Source organism: Sapajus apella, unplaced genomic scaffold (assembly GCF_009761245.1).
Source record: "Sapajus apella isolate SASKATOON/1434 unplaced genomic scaffold, GSC_monkey_1.0 scaffold41, whole genome shotgun sequence".
NCBI classification, from domain to species: Eukaryota; Metazoa; Chordata; class Mammalia; order Primates; family Cebidae; genus Sapajus; species Sapajus apella.
In genome coordinates this window covers 4,539,975-4,560,290 of record NW_022436981.1, presented here as the reverse complement: position 1 = coordinate 4,560,290, position 20,316 = coordinate 4,539,975, and the positions used below count along the sequence as shown (strand labels likewise).

Here is a 20,316-nt window from a genome sequence, read left to right as displayed (position 1 = left end):
AGTAACTCCTCAATTTGAAACGATTGGGGAATGAGGTTGTCTACGTATTAACATTTTCCAGCTTCCCATTTTAAGAAACAGACTTAACTTAGTGTAAATGTTTTTGGCAATCACAGTAAATATTCCATTTGGAGACCTTTCCAAAGTTTATTTCAGATTTCTCTGACCTTTAAATGGGATATCTAAATGGATTAAACCTTCCCTTGTGGATATAGATGCTTAGTTGTAAAAGCCACTATTATACTACTGAAACATGGACAAAATTTTTTGGATAAAGGGCCTTTTTTTTTTTTCCTAAACTAAAGTATATGACTCTGTGTGAGATATAAGAGTAAGATTTATGATTGCTGTTTCACAAACTTTAGCTTTTTCTGTCCATTGCTGAAGTCTGTGTCTGGTACAATTACTGGAAGTCTGATTTATGGATATGATTGATTTTGTAGACAATCCTGATAGCCGCAGGGAAACCATCCCAGAGGATTAGGAATTATTTTAAGCCATTTAAAGATATTTGTATAATGATATCATTCTGGAGTTGTACTGTTGAAATTATGAGCTGAAAATAACTTGAAATGCAAGGAATTATATATAATTAGAACCTCCAGTGCTATGATCATTAGACTATTTAAAGTAAGAAAGTGGCATATGCCAATTTCTTCTCTGAAAGAAACTGGGAATTTTGTTCTTGGATTATAACCAGATCATCGCTAATGATAATTAACTCAGGGAAAGTAATTTCCTCTGAAATATACCTGTCATAAACTATAAAGCAACAATCTATGTATTCTCATCATATCACCCATTTCTCTAAATATCACAATTAGAAGAATTTTCCTTAGAGATTTAGTGGGGGTTTTGATTCTTTCCTGATTAAATACTTCCCAGTAGATTGAAACAATGAGACCTAGGAAGATGCTAATCTCATTTAGCAGTGCTGCTCAAGAATGGCTGATTAACTGAACTGGAACTGAGGACATAGAAGGACAGGGGCTGTTGGTGGGGGGTGGTTCATGGGAGTCTGCACACATCTATTTTGATATTCTGATTTGTGATCAAATAACGATTACAAAATATTCTCATCTAATGTGTCTATGACATTTGTGCATAGCAGTTTGGGAAAATAGTATTTGGTTTTAGGATGACCTTGATAAAATATTGAGGCAAAATAAATAAGAATATAGTTAATTTCACTCAGTTTCAAATGATTTAGATCACAATTTTACAGCAATGGAGAATGGAGGTGAATTTTATACTAGGCCAAAGTCTATGTAATTCAGCTTCTTAAGTCAGAAAGTCTTCTACCTCAGTGAGATTTTTTTTTTTTCTTTAACTCTTCCTTTTGTGGACAGTGTTTAGGATACCAAATAATCTGATGCAGATTTAGTTTTGATTTAGTTATATCTATATGGTTTGAGGGTGACAAAGCAAGATAATCGGATACCAGGTAAGTTGACGACAGCCAAGAGACATGATCCCTGGGACTCCGGAAAAAAAAGTGGGGAGTCTTGTGGCATCTCATTTTCACTGCCATGTTTATCTTCCAAACTCAGAAATTCATATTTCTTTCCTTTAACCTCCTTTTTAAAAAACTACTTTAATAAAATCACTTATTTTAAGATATTAAGTATTATACTTCATTCTGTCAGGATATTCTTTCCACAAGGTTTAGATTTCATGAATCTGAGCCATGAAGTCTGATGATGGATATTTTTCCCAAAGGGTGGACATTTTAGGCACTGTGCTAAGTTGGTGGGGAGATATTTTTAGGCGGAGAGAAAAGAAGCAAGAAGCATTTCCAGCACTCCTTGTATTTGCCTATGGGCAAGCCTGGCCATGGTAATTGTTTTTATGTTCAGTTTGGGAAGATGTATTCAGCAGCCTGGAATTATAGCAGGGGGTGAGACACCAGAAATGATGCTTAGCCTTCATTTCCAAGGTTTGGGAGGGTGGGTAGTTTCATATGTAATTTGTTTTGCCAGAGTCCTTTCTTTTTCGGCACAGCCTGTTTCTGAAATCGTTGTGTCTGGATATTGATGGATTTGAGTTTAGCCTTTGTCTTGCAATTATTATAAAGCATATATTTAACTTCCATAGTTGGGTAGGAATTAAATGTTTTGCTTTCTATCACAAACAAGTTTTGCAGCATTCTTTTCTCTATTTTCCCACATGTCTGAGACACCTTTTCCTTTTCGAGGAAATTTATGGGGACCTAAATTGAACTTCTTATAATATAGGTAACAGCACAGGATATGATCTGGACCTGTTTATTTCTGTATCACTTTGTTCTGTTCAAAGTGATTATTCTGATATGCTCATTGCTGCTGTCTTATTTAAATTCTAAGTTCTGACACCTAAAGCACATCTTAAAAAACAGCTTTGTGATGTCCATAATGTTTATTCCAATTTTCAGTTAGGCAGAATTCTGTGATTGTATTTTGATTTGATGCTTTTGCAATGAGTGAGCACATACTTCATTGAGGCTTGTTGTGGTCCAGATGGTTGAGATTTGTTTATATAACACAAAGGAGAACCAGAGCTGGAGGAAATTGGCATCTGAAGCCAATAAATGCAGATTGCTGTTTGTGTGCTACAGCTTGAAATATAAATATTTTTGTATGAAACACATTTAAAACTGTGATCTTCACAGCATCCAACACCTGAAAGTTACTAGGGTTCATTTCTCTTCAGAGTACTCCCCTGGATTCATCTTTTGGGATCCAGCTGGGCTGCAGAAGTCATCTTGAGGAAGGTGAGGCTAGAAAGGTTGTCCTTTGAGTTGGTCTGTGTCTATGCTAAAGACGGATAAGGGTCTGCTGGGTAGGATGTTGGTATGCCCTTCTTGCTAAAGGGAACAATGAAGCAATGACTATGAAATGTTTAGCCAAATTCAATTCAGTAAAAAGAAACCTGAAAGGTGACTTTCTAATGGCCCCCAAAATATGAATTTATTCTGTTTATTAATAATCATAATAGCAGTAGCAAATACCTATATAGTACACAGTGAGGTGCAGGTCCTTTTCCAAGTGCTTTATAAACATTGAGTTCTTTACTTGTCATGCAAACCCTATGAGGGTATCTGTATCTCTGCTTCCTGGGTGCTGTTTCTGCCCAATGTGTAAGCAGAGTGACTTGTGTCATTTCTAGGCCAAGAATTTAATTTACCAGTATTGGACCCTGAAGAATGTTCCTTTTGCCCTGCTAGAGGAACTGGCATTGTGCCAAGTAGTGTTGGCTTAGACAGTTGGGTCTTGGAGTGAGGACAGTGATCATACAGGGTAGAATTCTAGCCAACCTATGATGGACATGTAATGCAACAAGAAAAACATACGAGAATTTTTGCTGGTTCAGGCCACTAGGATTTTGGGGTTTGTTACTATAGTATAAATTTATACATCTAGACTGGTAATAATAAGTATCATTATCCCCATTTTTCAGGTGAGGACACTAGAGAACAGACTTTGCTCATGGTCTAAGCTAGTAATGGTCAAGGCAGGATTCAAATCTAGGCTGCCAGGCTGCAGAGTTCATGTTCTTAAACATTATGCAGTACTCCCTCCTGATATACAGATATTTATTGAAAGCAGGTATGATATTTCGCTTTCAGAATGCAAAGGTAAACAAGATAGGCTGAAATTTAATTTATAATATACCAAGAGAGATCTATTCAAATTAAGCAAACAAATGATAAACATAATAAATGCTGATAGTGATGCCAAATCAAAGGGACATTTAGCATATGTTCGACTACATTCATTTCTTAAGACATACACACATCACTCATGAACATACAGCTTTTTTTAAAAAAAATAAGGGGGTATTTCTTCCAACCATTAAAGAGCATATTCTACTAGAATGGGCATGTGGTGACAGACCTGGCTGTACTGTTCTCTTAGTCTTTGTGTGTCTTGTAAATAGATCATTGCCATGCATTGCAAGTAGCTGAGTGATTCTAATATTCAAAGATGTATTTTTTCATTCAGCGTATCCACTTAATCTGAACCAATTTCTTCTCAAATTCAGCTGACAAAATGCTGAGCTAGTCTAACATTGCAGGCATTATGAGAGCATCCTAAAGGATTTTCAAAGCTAATTTTGATTATTTGTGGTTTTTACTTATTCCCCAAACTAGAGTGAGAGTTACCCTCACTCTAGTTTGCAGGAGAATGTTGATGTTTACTTTGAATTTTACAACTGCAGTTCCCCAATCTCTTATCTGTAGTACTGAAATCTGAAAATCTGAAAATTGAGATATTTTTTCACAATCTATTTTGAGACAAAACATCACTTCATTAAAAGCTGACCTGAACTGATAAGAAGCTACTTATAGTGTGACTAGTTATCTATTTCTATGTAGAAATATTCCTGCCTTTAATTACTAGGAGTTGCCTCAGACATCGTTGGGACATTATACAATATGAGCCCTATGCCCTGTATTACATATCCAAATCCCCCAATTCAGAATGCCAAACATGTCACTCCTCAAGCGTTTCAGACAGTAGTTTGTAGATCTGTAAAACATAAAAATGAATCTACATTCCATATTCAAAAAAAAGAATGAATTCATCACAGAAATCTGAAATGCTGTAAAGTAAGCAATTAAATGTATTTTGCCCGTAAGATGCTCATGTCTATTTTCTCAATTTTTAAATAATTTTTTATTGACTAACAAAAATTATATATATAATTATTGTGTATAATATGATATTTTGAAATATGTATGCATTATGTAATGACTAACATGAGCTAATTAATGTATACATTACCACATATACTTATTACTTTTTTGTGGGGAGAATTTATAAAATCTACCTTGTGATTTTCAAAAATACAATATATTGTTTTTAACTAAAGTCGTCATGTTGTAGAATAGATCTCTTGAACTCATTCCTCCTGTCTAGTTTAAATTTTGTAGACTTTGTTCAACATTTCCCTACCCTCTGGTAAGTACCATTCTACTCTTTGTTTATATGTGTCTGATATTTTTTAACTGCACATGTTAAGTGAGATCATTCAATATTTGACTTTCTGTGCCTGAATTATTTCACTTAACATACTGTTCTCCATTTTCATCCATGTTATGCGAAGACAGGATTTCCTTCTTGCTTAAGGCTAACTAGTATTCCATATATACCACATTTTCTTTATCCATTCATCTGTGGATGGCCACTTAGGTTGGGTCCATATCTTGGCTATTATAAATAATGCTGCAATGAATGATGGAGAGCAGATATCTCTTCAACACACCAATTTCATTTTATTTAAATATATACCCAGTAGTGGGATTGTTGGATCAAATGTGGTTCTATTTTTAATTTTTGGAGGAAACTCCCTACTTTTTTCCATCATAGCTGTACCAATGTACATTCCCACTAACAGTGTGTAATAGTTTCCTTTTCCTGACATCATCATCAACACTTTTACCTTCTTTACAGTAGCTACACTAACAGGTGTGAGGTGATATGCCATTGTGGTATTAATTTGCATTTCCCTGATCATTAGTGATACTGAACACTTTTTAATATACCTGTTGGTCATTTGTATGTCTTCTTTTGAGAAATGTCAATTCAGCTCCTTTGCCCATTATTAAATCAGGTTATTTTTTTTCTTGCTATTGAGTTGTTTAAGTTCCTAATACATTTTTGGATACTAACTCCTTGCCAGATTTGCAAATATTTTCTGTCTTTTCAAATAGTTTTTTCATTAATGGTTTCCTTTATTGTGCAAAAGCTTTTTAGTTTAATGTAATCTCATTTATTTTTTGCTTTTGTTGCCTGTGCTTTTGGGGTCATATTCAAAAAATTATTACCCAGACCAATGTCAAAATCCTTTTCAAACATTTTCTTCTAGTGGTTTTACGGTTTTAAGTCTTATGGAAGTCTATTTCATTTTGAATTGATTTTTTTTATTTGGCATGAGATAAAGTCCTGATTTCATTCTTCTGCATGTGGATACCCAGTTGTCCCAACATCAGTTATTAAAGAGATTATTTTTTCTTCATTGTGTGTTCTTGGAAACTTTGCGGAAAATCAATTGACTGTAAATGCATGGATTTATTTCTGGGCTTTCTATTTTCTTCCATTGATCCATGTGCCTGTTTTTAATGTAAGTACCATGCTGTTTTGACTACTATAGGTTTGTAGTATATTTTGAAGTCAACTTTTTTTCTTTTTACTTAAGATTGTTTTGGCTATTCAGAGTCCTTTTTGGTTCCATATAAATTTTAGGATTCTTTTTTTCTATTTCTGTGAAAAAATGTTATTAGCATTTTGTTTGAGATTGCATTGAATTTATAGATTGCTATCTGTAGTATGAACATTTTAATAATATTAATTCTTCCAGCCACTGGATATGGAATATCTTTTCATTTATTGTGTCTTCTTCAGATTCCTTCATTATGTTGTATAGTTTTCATTGTACAGGTCTTTCACTTCCTTGGTTAAATATATTCCTAAGTATTTGATTTTTCTTAGTTTTTGTAATTCAGTTGGTTTTCTTGATTTATTTTTCAGATAGTTCTTTTTTAGCATTTAGAAATGCTACTGATTTTTTGTATTTTGGTTTTGTATCCTACAACTTTACTGAATTTGTTTATTACTTATAACAGTTTTTTTTTGTTTGTTTTTTTTGGTGCAATTCTTAGGGGTTTCTATATATAAGATCATGTAATCTGCAGACAGGGACAATTTAACTTCTTCCTTTTAAATTTGGGTTCATTTTATTTCTTTCTCTTGCCTAATTGCTCTGGTTAGGACTTCCAGTATTATGTTGAATAAAAGTGGTAAGAGTAGGTATATTTGCTTTGTTCCTGTTCTTAGAGGAAAATCTTTCATCTTTTCAATGTTAACTGTGGTGTCAGCTGTGAGTTTGTTACATATGGCCTTTATTATATTGAGGTACATTCCTTTGACAACTAATTTGTTGATAATTTTTATTAAAGGTGTTGAATTTTGTCAAATGCTCTTTCTGTTTCTATTGAGATGACCATATGGTTTTTATCCTTCATTCTGTTAATGTTGTGTATCACATTTACCAATTTCCATTTTTGAATTATTATTGCTTTTCTGTGATATATCTCACTTGATTGTGAGCAACAATCTTCTTAATGTGTTGTTGGATTTGATTTGCAGGTATTTTGTGGAGGATTTTTGGATGTATATTCATTAGGGATATTGGCCTGTAATTTTCTTGTCTTGTGGTATAGTTGTCTGAATTTGGTATTAAGATAATACTGGCTTTGTAAAATATGGTGGGAAGTATTCCTTCTTCAATTTTTTTTGGAAAAGTTTGGGAAGGATTGGTTTTCGTTCTTTAGATGTTTGTTAAAATTTAGCAATAAAGTCATCAGGTCCTGGGCTTTTCTTTAGTGGGAGACATTTTATTACTTATTTGATCTCTTGTTATTGGTCTGTCCCTGTTTTCTTTTTCTTCATAATTCAGTCTTGGTAGATTTTATGTCTCTAGGAATTTATCCGTAGCTTCTAAGTTATCCAACTGTTGGTATATAATCATTCATAGTAATTTTTTCTATGTCTCTTTGTATTCCTGTGGTATCAATTCTGGTTTCTCCTCTTTCATTTCTCATTTTATTTAAGTCCTCTCAGATTTTTATTAATCTAGCTTAAGGGTTGTTGATTTTATCTTTTTAAAAGGCCAGCTCAATTTTATTGATCATTTCTATTATTTTTTTAGTCTCTATTTCATTTATTTTCTGATCTTTATTATTTCCTTTATTCTACTAACTTTGGGCTTATTTGTTCTTTTCTATTTAATTACTTGTGGTATAATGTTACTTTTTTGTTTAAAATCTTCTTTTTTGATGTAGGCATGCATTGCTATGAATTTTTTTCTTAAATATATTTTGCTGTATCTCAGGTTCTAGTATGTTATGTGTCCATTTGCATTTATCTCAAGATAGTTTCAAATTCTCCTTTGACCCACTAGTTGTTCAGGAGCATCTTGTTTAATTTTTATGTATTTGTAAATTTTCTGAAATTCTGTTACTGTCCTCTAGCTTTATATACAATTGTGCTTTAAAAATATGCTTGATATGATTGTAATCTTTTAAAATTTGTTAAGATCTTTTTGTGGTTTAATATGATCTATCCTAGAGAACATTCTGTGTACACTTGAAAAGAATGTATATGTATTCTGCTGCTGTTGTATTGAATGTTTTGTATATGTCCGTTAGACATTTGGTCTAATGTGCAGTTTAAGTCTGATGTTTCCTTATTTATGCTCTGTCTGGATGATCTATCCTTTGCTGAAGTGGAATATGGAAGTCCTCTACTATTACTGTGTTACAGTCTCTCTCTCTCTCTAGATATATTAACATTTGCTCCAATGTTGAACACATATATATTTACAACTGTCATTTCTTAATAAAATATTTTATCTTAAATAATGACTTTGTCTTGTTTTACTTTTTTAATGTAAAGTCTATTTTATCTGATATAAATAGCTACCCCTGCTCTTTCTTTTGGTTTGCATTTACATGGAATATCTTTTTCCTTCCCTTCCCTTTTAGTATATATGTGAAGTGTGTCTGTTGTGGACAGTGTATAGTTAGGTCTTTTTTTAAAAGCCCATTCAGCCATTCTGTCTTTTGATTGGAGTATTTAATCAATTTACACTCAAAGTAATAATAAATAGGTAAGGAATTATTAGTACCATTTTGTTAATTGTTTTCTGGTTGTTTTGTAAATCTGTTGTTCCTTTTTCTCTTACTGTGAGATAAATTATAATTAGATGACTTTCTCTAGTGGTATGCTTGATTCCTTACTTTTTATGGTTTGTATATCAACTATAGGGTTTTGCTTTGTGGTTATCATGAGGCTTACATAAAATATCTTATAGTTATAATAGACTTTTTTATGCTGACAATTTTGATCACATGAAAAAACTCAATACTTTTACTCCTCTTTCCACATTTTATGTTTTTGGTGTCACAGTTTACATTGTTTTATATTATGTACTCCTTAACAAATTACAGTAGCTATTATGATTTTTACAATATTGCTTTTGAACCTCCACACTAAAGATACAAGTGACTTAAGTAGCACCCTTATAGTAATAGAATGTTCTGAATTTGACTGTGTACTGATTTTTACCAGAAAATTTTATTCTTTCACATGCTTGACTGTATTACTAATTAGCATCCTCCTTTTCTTTCAGATTGGAGAAATCCCATTGGCATTTCTTATAAAATAGGTCTGGTGGTGACAAACTGTCAGCTTTGTCTGGGAAAGTAATTTTCTCTCCATTTCTGAAGGATAGATTTGCTGAGTAAAGATTACTTGTTTGGCAGTCCCCCCTCACCACATTATCACTCTGAATATATTATCCCACTCTCTTCTGGTCTGTAAGGTTTATATCAAAAGGTATATTGCTAACCCTACTGGAACTTCATTTCAGGTGATATGCTTCTCTCTCTCTCTCTCTCTCTCTTTTTTTTTTTTTTTTTCTTGCTTTTAGGATCCTCTTTTTTTCTTTGATTTTTGACAGTTTTATTATAATATGTCTTAGTGTAATCTCATTTGGACTGAATCTGAGTGGAGACCTTCCTGTACCTGAATTATTTGTATATTTTTCCAGATTTGAAAAGTTTCCTGCTATTATTTCTTTAACTGAGTTTTCTGGCTTTTAGTTGTTCTCCTATTACTTTTTAACTCCAATAATTTGAATACTTGCTTGTGATGCTGTCCTATAAATCCCATACGCTTCCTTTATTCATTTTCATTCATTTTAATATTTTTTCCTCTGACTATGTATTTTCAAATAACCTGTCTTTAAGCTCACAGGCTTTCTTCTGCTACACCAATTTTGCTATTCATGCTCTATTGTATTTTTAACTTTGTTCATTGCATTTTTCAGCTCCAGAATTTTTTTTTAAATAATTCAATATCTCTCTTATTTTGGTTGCTTATTGTTCTTCTGATTTCATTAAGTTGCTTCTCTGTATTTTATTATATTTTTGTGAGCTTTCTTGAAGCAATTATTTTGAATTCTTTGTCAGGTAGTTTACAAATCTTTATTTTTAGTGTGATTATTGGTGCTTTATTTTATTCCTTTGATAGCATCGTGTTTCCCTGATTGTTCTTAATTTTTATGACTGTGTATTAGTTTCTATGTATTTGAAGAAGTAGGGACTTATTTTAGTCTTTTTGTACTGGCTTTGTCTGGGAAAATCCTTTACCAGTCAGCTCATCCAGAGATTCTTGGCAGCTGGTCTGGTGTAGTCCATGCATGGGTGAACTTGTTGCTTGAGCCCTTGGGCAGGCTATCTTGGTGCCTGGGTCAGCAGGTGGGTGGGCCTGGTGCTTCAGTCCACAAGGTTAGGCCTGGAATCTGGATCTACTGGGATAAACCTATTGATTAGGTCTATGGGGGTGGACCTAGAGCCTGTGTCCATAAGGAAAAAGAGCCTGAGTCTATAGAAGCTGGCCTGAAACCTGGGTCTACAGAGGCTGAACTGGTGCTGGGGTGGTCTTTCAGTCTGAATCTGCAGGGTCTGTATAGGGGCTGGCTAGGTGCTGGTATGAACCTGGTTCTTAGGTTCACTGGGACATTCCTGAAGTCTGAGTCCATAGGAGACGGCCTGGCACTGGGTAAGGCCTGGATCTTGTGTCTACTGGAGCCTGGGGCCGCTGGAACTGGTCAAAGGCCTGGGGCTGGCCTGTTGCTAGGATGAGTGTGGAATCTGGACAAGTACGGAGACTGGAGGATGGACATGCAGGTGTTAGTCTGGAGGTGAGGTACATGAGGGGATGCCTGGGTCTTGGGGCCACAGGTGCTGCCCTGGTATCTGGGTCCACAGGGGTGGTCCTGGAGCCTAGTTCTGTTTGGGGCAGCCCAGCACTGAGGTCTGCAGGGATGGACCTAGCCCCTGGGTCTGCTGGGGCTGACCTAGCCCATGAATATGCTGGATCATGAAGCTGCAGGGCCTGGCATGGAAAGTGGGACTGCAGGGACTGGCTTGGTACTGGGCAGGCTCTTGGAACCTGTGTATTTGAGTGCTAGCCTGATGACTGAGCCCAAGGTTGCCAACCTGGCAAAGGCGCAGGTTTAAAGCCTGAGACTTTGTGGGCTGACCTGGGGCCTGGGGCCATAGGCACTCGCCCAGATGCTGGGTCCATGGGCACCAGCATGATGACTGGAGTTGTGGGGGCTCGTGTCTTTTGGAAATAAAGGATACACTCAATCTAGGGTGAGCATTATGCATAGATACTGTCTGTGTGTCTCTCCCCAAGTGAAATCTGAAACTTACTGAATTTCTTTCTTTGAGTATCTATAGTTTAACATATTTGCCTTGACCTGCTTATGCTGCCCACAACCCTTCATTCTAGCTCTTCACTAATGGTCTGGTCTGGGCCTATAGGAGAACCTCCTAGCCCATGAAGCAGACAGTTGCTGCTTCATGCACATGTTTATCTTGACTAAGGGAGCTTATATTGTAAAATATCAACTACCCGCACATATTTTCCTTTTTTTCATTTACATTTTATTCTCTAAACCCAGAAGTCCTTGAAGGCAAATAGAATTTCTATTTGTGTTCTTTGTATTTCTGGCAACTTGCATAGGTTCTGACACACAGTAGGTGCTCAATCAATGTTGAATTGAACCTCTTCTTAAATGGTAACCAAATTAAGACACAGAGAGAGGAATTTGCCAGACTCAGCTGATTATTTAGAGAGATAAAAAAAGAGTGTGCCTTTCTGACTTTTAAGTGCAATTCATTAACCACTGTACATCACTGTGTCTGAATTCTGTGGAAGGCAGGCTCTATAAACGAAGTGGCTGTACATCAGCATAAACTTCCATGTAAAGGAATGTAAGACAGAAAGAACTCAGGTGATTCAGCAGCAAGGCTCAAACCAAATATAAATGCATTGAATCCAAGTCACTGTTGTAGTTAAGATATGACGTTCATAGACAAACTTGCTTTATATGTCAATTTATATTTATGTGATGTTCAAAATTTTTAGAGGGGGCTGACTCATTTAGTAAGCCAAGGAAGTAAAAATTAGAAGTATCTTAAGCACATTTATTTTTGTAACTACATCAAGGAGAAGAAAAGGGAGAGGGGTAAAAAGAGAATAGTAATAAAGGCTATAAATAAATAAATATTTATATTATGTTTATATTATTATAATAAATAAATAAAATTTCAAAAGGTAACAAAGCTAAAATCGAGTGCCTTGGAAGACCCTAGAAAACATATAGTGAGAATGATTTAAGGCTGGTTGGAAAATTCACACCAGGGATCTGTAAAAAAGGATAAACATGAAGATAATAATTCACTCTGGTTTAAGTGTCACTGAATATATGTTGAAAAAATAAAACAGAAGTGGACTATGGGAACTTGAGGTTGGGAAAATGGATCAACAAATATTAGTTGTAAATATTAAAGCAAGTAACAGTTAGACATAAAATGTTCAAGGAATACTTAAGAGCTTCACTGTTTTTCTTTTGTTGTTCATTCCTTATAGGTAAAAGTGACATTTATAGTTATGTTTGTTGTCTTAAGTAATGTTTAAATTATAAAAAGTGTATATCATTGTACTCTGGAGGTTAAACCTATTTTTTTCCCTGAACAGTGACTGAGACCCATAATTAGTTACAGCTAATCACTTGGGGGCACCTGCCAGATGAGATGCCCAGTGTGGGGCAGATTTGAAAGCTGCTGTAGGACATTTTATGAAACCTTAACCTTTCTTAAAGTGACTAATATATTCCAGAAGCATATTTAGTATCTTGCTTCTCCACAGTACTGAGTGACCCCCTGGGGACCAAGAGCCTGACAAGCTACTCTAAAAGTTCCACTTAACTACCTGAAAATAATTGAGACAGTGGAGAGAATTAAACTTGATGCATACAGAGTTGAGAGTATTTGGATTCTGTGCCAAAGAGTGGGTGAGCATATATTCTTGATGACATTTGGGGGGAAGATGACTGCCATGTTCCATTTAGTCTGGTATGACATTAAAGAGGGACATGGAGCTTTTTCCCTCCATTTGCAAAAATGGGTACTTGGAACTCACTACATATGGTTTCCATCAGAGCTGCTTCTAGCCTATAGAGTGACTGTGAATTATTAAAATGATAAGAAGCAGTCTTAGGGCATACTGCCTGGGGAAAGGAAGGTGACTTTGTAAAAATGATGTCCTGTCCTCTGGGCTGATGGGTTGTGTGCAGCCATGAACAGGGTGCCTTGGTGGGGGTGTGGGAGGTAGGTTAGATTTCATCCTCCACCCGCTTCCTGGGCCAGGAGCCCCTGAGAAGTACACAAAGACACAATTATCATGGGGGCCATGATAATTTTGAAGTATATCAAATTTCAAAACATGAAAACTCAAAGGTAGCTATTGAGTTCTCTTGCCTAACAACGTTACTTTTTTCAGGGGTAATTTCAGAGACAGAAACCTGGGGTAGGATGAGCTTTATCATTAGTATTTTCTTTGGTCTCAATAGCTGAGGGTGTTATGGGCTTTACCTTATCTACGTTGGCTTCCTTGAGTCTAGTCTCAGTTTTGTGGGCATGAAATTCTTGATCAACTCAGTGATAACCAGAGAAAGTCAGAGTTTTGATGTGAACTTTGAAAGTCCTCCAAGGTAACCATCGCAGCAGGCCTGACATTTAGCTCAATGGATGAGATCAGGGTGATATTGATGAGCTGAGTGCCAGTTCAATTAATACCCTGTGCTGTTTTCTCTGTGAGAGTGGGTTTATTAGTGTGCTGCATAGACTTCCTTATTACCTGTTCATTGATAAATTTATGCTTATGGTGCTCAACCATATGCCCCTGCCCCTTTTAGCAGAGTGGATATATAGAAACAGGACATGTGTAGTTCATTTTTTTAGTTTTATCAGTTTCTGATAATGTTCTGTTTTATTGGAATGTTGTATCATATAGCCTGACCATTGTTTTAAACATAAATACTATCATCTCATCAGTGTTTTAAGAGAGATCATGATCAGATACATGATAGTTAAGGTTTTTTAATCAACTGTATTCAAATATCATGCCTCATACTTTGTTCAAAACCTATACTTCCCCACTCCTGCCAAATTTTTAACTATTATTAACTCCAAATTATTTAGTATAATGTATTATTTATACATAGTGTACTGTGTTATATGATGAACTAGTCTTTACATTCCAACTGGGTGATTGTAAGTGTCTTGACGTTGGAAGAGCTGCCTCTTCATTCTTTGGGTGTCCCAGATGTTGAACACAACTCTGTAGACATCAAGTGGGTGTTGGATTCAGAAGCATTTGGGTCCAAATCCTGCCTCAACAATGTAGTAGTAATTTTATCTTTGCCAACTTAGAAATGTCTTTGAGTCTCAGTTTCCTCTTTTACAAAATAGTGTTAAAATACCTTCTTTTTTGGCTCAGTACGTGATTAAACGAGGTGAAGTAGACAGAGGAGGTAGCATGATACTAGACCTTCTTGGTAAGCATGTTCCCTTCCTCATTCTTATTCATTCTCCTCCCTGTGATCCAAATCTGTGATTGTCTATCTCTGGTTCAAGGAAGGAAGGAGGTTTTCTAATAACCAGGTATATTTCTAAAAACATATAGACCTAGACAGCACATGTCTATGGAATTTGGAAGGAAGACTTAGGCAGATCCTTGCAGAATTATAACAAAATTGTGATTTTATATCATAGCCTTGGGTTTAAAGGAAGGTTAATCTCAGTTTCTACACGGAAACTGTTTCTTCAATTGTTTTAGGGCACTTCCTGTTCACTGTTTCACATATAAGGTTCATGTGATACTTTTCTTTTAGAACTAGTTCCAGGAAAACTTGGTTTACTCTGGGGAACTGGTATTTTTTTCTCACTAGGAGGATTATGTGATTTATGTGTTTTTCTTTTTCTCTGGCTGCTAGGAAACTCAAAAGTTAATATTTAGTCATAGCAACTGTCTTTATTCTTATTGATCCTGGTATTTTATTTCATATATATTAACCTACTTTTATATATAGGTAATATCAGACATTTTTCTGAATTAGCTCTTCAAACTGTGTTCATATTTTCATGAGTACTTTAACAATGGTCTTTTAACATGTAAAGAAGATGTCCAGTGATCGTTAAGGATGTATTTTGCAGATGTTTTAAATTTCATTGTGAATAGAAAAAAATCACCTAATATGATATTTTTAGAATAACATGCACACTAACTTTTTTTTCTGCCATGATTCATGTTTTAGGAAAATAGCTTTTAAACATCTTCAAGGAAAAGAATGTAACTTGGCAGTTACAATTGACAACAGCATCTCCCAGGAACATGTGCCATGTAGGTCCACATGGTTTTAGAAAAGCACTGGGTCATTTAACTATCTTTAAGTTTTACTCTTAAATGTGATCATTATCTGGTATCGATTTGTGAGAAAATGAGCACTTATAAATTCTGAGGATATGTGTATTTAAGTTTGTCCTCATCACAAATCAGTCTGATTTGAAACTCTGAAGGCTTAGAGACACCTTATTTCATGGGACGATGCTGTAGTTTCAATGCCTGATGCTTAAGAGTTTTATTCTTTCCCTCAAATAGATTATTTTTTATTGATATTGTGTTCTGTCAAGTTGTAGAACTTGGAACAGAAGTCCACTTAAAACTTACATTGTGCAGCTGAAGTTCAAGACTTTGAAAGGGGCACACACGAGAGGAAAGTTGTCTTGCTCTTCAACTGGATTCTTTAGAAATTTTCAGGGAATAAGAATCTTCAGTGTCAGAAATATGGCAGTGATAATCAGTTTTTATTACACATGATTTTTATACATAGACTTGTTCTAAATATGGGAGTAGGGAGGATAGGGACATGATGATTTAGAAGGAAGAGGAGAAAGTGAGTATACATTTGGTGATCTAGCCCTACCTTTGCCCAGCCTCCTTGACAACCAGGCTTTCAGCTCCAGTGGGGTTGTCTTTCCCCCACAAACATCTCTGAGTTCACATATCTAAGTCAGTATGGTCCCTTTCAAAGTTATTTCTCTTTAGGCACCACTGCTTGCTTTTTTTTTTGCAATAACTTGAGTGGTGCAAAGGTGATGTATTTCGAGTGGATTTGAATTGGTGGAAGCAAGTCATTTAGAGTTAACTATGGTAACTCATGTAGGTAACCAACCCAGGTAAAAATAATTTCTATTTAAATACAACATGCACATAAACCATAATAAGAAGTAGATACAAAATACCAGGAAGATTTCTTTTTGGAGCGTGTGAACTGATATTTGGAAATTTCAGAAATGCACAATGAAAGCATTGCTGCACCAAGCTCACCTTTGTGAAAAAGAAAAACTCAGTTATACATGTAAAATTCAGCTTATTATATCAGATACATTTCAAAATTATACTTTATTTATAATGCACCCAGCCTTGACTCCCAGATGCCACATTTCTTGCTAAACAGAGCAAGCCTTAAGAACAAATATGCAGCCGTAAAAAAGGATGAGTTCGTGTCCTTTGCCAGGGACATGGATAAAGCTGGAAACCATCATTCTCAGCAAACTGACACAAGAACAGAAAACCAAACACCGCATGTTCTCACTCATAAGTGGGTGTTGAACAATGAGAACACCTGGACACAGGGAGGGCAACATCGCACACTGGGGCCTGTCAGGGGGTGGGAGGCTAGGGAAGGGATGGCAGGGGGTTGGGGGATAGGGGAAAGACAGAATTAGGAGAAATGTCTAATGTAGATGACAGGGTAATAGAAGTAGCAAACCACCATGGCACGTGTATACCTATGTAACAAACCTGAACGTTCTGCACATGTTCCCTAGAACTTAACGTATCATAAAAAATTAAAAATTAAAAAAGAACAAATAAATATGCTTTGTGGTGTAAGAAACATCCAAGTATCTCCTACAGTGGTCTAGAGTCTTTTGAAATTTAAAGGCTATTCTCTGATTAAGAATCTTCTTTTTTATGAACACAACCCTGGAAGATACTATAGTCTAAGATGTACCTAAGATATGTCCTAAGATATTCTGAGATATACAATATAAGTACCTAGGGAAGAGCAGTGACTTACAAATACACTAACAAGGTGAAAGAATATTGCAACAATCAATCAATCAGCCATCAATTGTTTAATAATTATTGAAACTCTACCATGAATGAAATGCAAACCCTCACGAAGCATAATGTTTACTGGGGTCTGAAAATTATAGTACAAATTAGGTGAAGTGAGAGATGGAGGCAGAAAGAGCATATTATAGGAGCTCAGGGCGTAGGCACTAAGAAGGAATAGGGAAGGTTTTGGAATATTTTTTCTATATTTTATCATGTATAGAACAAGGAGGCAGCTCAGTGCATCCTGGCAGCTGCTTTCCTCGTGGTGACCAGGACGTTGTTCAGCTCCTCTTGCCTCTACTTGATATGGCTGTGTGTCCCCACCTTTTTATTGGTGAATCTGACAGTCCTTTTGTCCTTGGAGACCTTGAGCTCCATGATGTGCCACTCCTATGGGGTGAAGCCATATACTCCTTGGATCATGTCCCACTTGAACTCTGAGTGCTTGGTGAGGTGCCCACATGGCAGCTGTGCCTCGGCTTACTCACACTGTTGGTCACCTTGTGGCCCTGTTCAGTCCTATGACCATGGGGTAGCATGGAGCCGTGGCTGCCATGCATCAATGGCTGCTGTCACAGAAGCTCTGATAGATGCTTTTATTCTTCGTTGTAAGCTATGCCTTGTACCTGTACAGCAGTCTCCACATGGACCCATCCCATGCCATGAACTGTGCTGGCTGCCAGGACTTTTCAGGCCCTCCTCTTGTGTAATCAGCATTGTTGTCCTGTCACACAGGACCTTTTTTGGAAAGGATGATTGATGAGTGGGGGTGACAGGGAAAGAGTGGCCTTTGACTCTGGCCAGGGCTGCTTCTCCAAGTAAACCTAGCCACAGTGACCAGGTGAGGTGGGAAGAAACATTTTATTTGTGACCCATGTGTCCTAATTTTCTCCTTAGTGTGTGAAATTTTTGCTTTCCTTGGAAGGTGAGCTGTGAGCTTGCTTATTTTAAAAACTGCAACCTGTGAGGAGAGAGGGTGTTCTTTGACAACATTACATCATTGAAGCCTCTAGGTGTTGAGTCATCATTATTTTTAGGCAGCTCCATGCTTTTTTTGGTTGTTCTAAGAATAGCCTCTGTGTCTGGACGCTACAGAAAGTCACCACAGTAAAGATTCTGTCACCACTCAGCAGTTGGAATAGGATGCCTTCTTAATTTCCAAGCTCAAGGCAAACATTTTAGAATTTTACTTGCAAACATTCTGCCTTTTTAGGTTTTTCCTGACACAATTGACTTTGTCAGGAGCTGTCACTTGAAGTTGTTCAACCCTTTGTCAGAAGTACTTATGCTGGAAACAACAGCTATAACAACAACAAAGTTTGAAGCCCTCCCTAATAAAAGGTTCCTTATTATCTGCGTTCAATGTACATTTGTTTGTAAATACCTTATTCAGTGACTTTATCCAATTTTTAAATGTTTCAAGACATATTTTCATGCCTTGCATTTTATAAATTAAGTGATTATAGATCCCTCGTGTTAGGATATGGGGTGGGAGTGATACTCTTAGAATTTATGCAGGATCTTCAAAAAGCAGCCCAAACACATGTTATTATACCTGTTAAACTAAATAAGCATCTAAACTGTAAACTGTATTGGAACTTGATGACAGGGCATTAAAAAGGATTGAGCAAGCCCAGAAATGGAACTTTGTGGGTCAATGTGGAGGCTGGTTTTCCTATTGCCTATTCAGAGCATATGTCCAAATAGGATCAATTTATTTTATGTGGTACTTTCAAGCCCATAAGAATAGTAATGGCTTGTGAGGATAAACAAATACTTTTCCAACTGAAGCATAAATGGAAGCATCTGCTTGGAACAAAATGAGTTAGTCGTTTAATGTTATAGTACGCCTTTTGTGTCTGGAGATGACAGAGAACAGCCACAGAATCTGTGTCTACATGTGACTGAAGGCATTGGTGCCTGCCCGGAAAGCTGAACTTTCCTTTGAGTTACTGGTACTCTGGAAGGGTTGGTTCTGTTTTTATTTTCTAAGAACTCAAGCCTCATTCCCACATGCATAATTCTGTCTCTAATTAGGGAAATGATGTTGCAGAGTGATTGAGAAAGAGGGCCTTAGTATCTATCAGTCTAGGTCCAAAACCAAATTCCACTGCTTATTAGTTGTGTGACCATAGGCAGTTTATTTAACTTTTCTAACATCAATTTCCTCACCTGTAAAACAGCATCAAGTAAGAGTATTTACCTCATAGGTTTCCTGTGAGGATAGAAGTGATATTGTCCATGGTGCCTTGATCACAGTTAACTATAACTATTGGCTAGCAATAATAATTTCTGCTCATCAGTCTGATCTGCATTTTGCATCATTTAAAACTCATGGGACTCTGGGCTGGGTGCGGTGGCTTCTGTCTGTAATCCCAGCAGTCTGGGAGGCCAATGCAGGTGGATCACCTGAGGTCATGAGTTCAAAACCAGCCTGACCAAAATGGTGAAAGCTGTCTCTACTAAAAATACAAAAAAAAAAAAAAAAAAAAAAAAAAAAAAATTAGCCGAACTTGGTGGCAGGCACCTGTAATCCCAGCTATTTGGGAGGTTGAGGCAGGAGAATCTCCTGAACTCAGGAGTTAGAGGTTGCAGTGAGCCACGATCACACCACTGCACTCCAGCCTGGGCAACAAGAGCGAAACTCCATCTCAAAAGACAATCAAACAAACTTATGGGACTCTTGCTTCCCTTGCCTGTTGTTGCTGCATAACTCACCAAAGAGCAGTATAATGGTCAACTTCCATTGTCTAGTCTCACTACCCTCACGAGAACTTCTAAATCAAGATGAGGGAGCAGTGAGCCAGATGAGTACCTTCTGAAATCTGAACACATATGTTTATTCACAAGAACCAGCCCAGAAGAAAGTGCATTTGCTGTCTCTCCTGCATTTAGAGTCTTGAATAGCTACACATTTCCTTACTGTACCAATAAATTGCTAGTCTTTTGTCTTCATTTCTCCAGTGCTCACTACAAAGTTTTATTTTCCTTTATGTTGAATGTACGGTTAGAAAGACTAGACGTAGTCACTTGGCAATTCCATTCATATGCTTCCATGTGAAGCCTGGTAAGTGTTGGACTAATGTAGTTGTAGTTGCTACAGCATCTTTAGCAATTTTCTGAAAAGACAAGTCAGTTTTGCCTTCCTGTTTTGCTTTCCATTCTATCTTTGCATCAGTTTCTAAAGAAAACTGGATTGGTTGACCAAGCCTTCTTTGTGAGTAATTAAAGGCAT

General features: G+C 36.3%; 1 protein-coding gene across 4 annotated transcripts in view; it reads left to right on the top strand.

Annotated features, from left to right (window-relative positions):
* Nucleotides 1-20,316, top strand: part of RCAN2 (regulator of calcineurin 2) — a 289,445-nt gene that overhangs the window by 34,454 nt on the left and 234,675 nt on the right. The gene's annotated exons all lie outside the window — the stretch shown is intronic.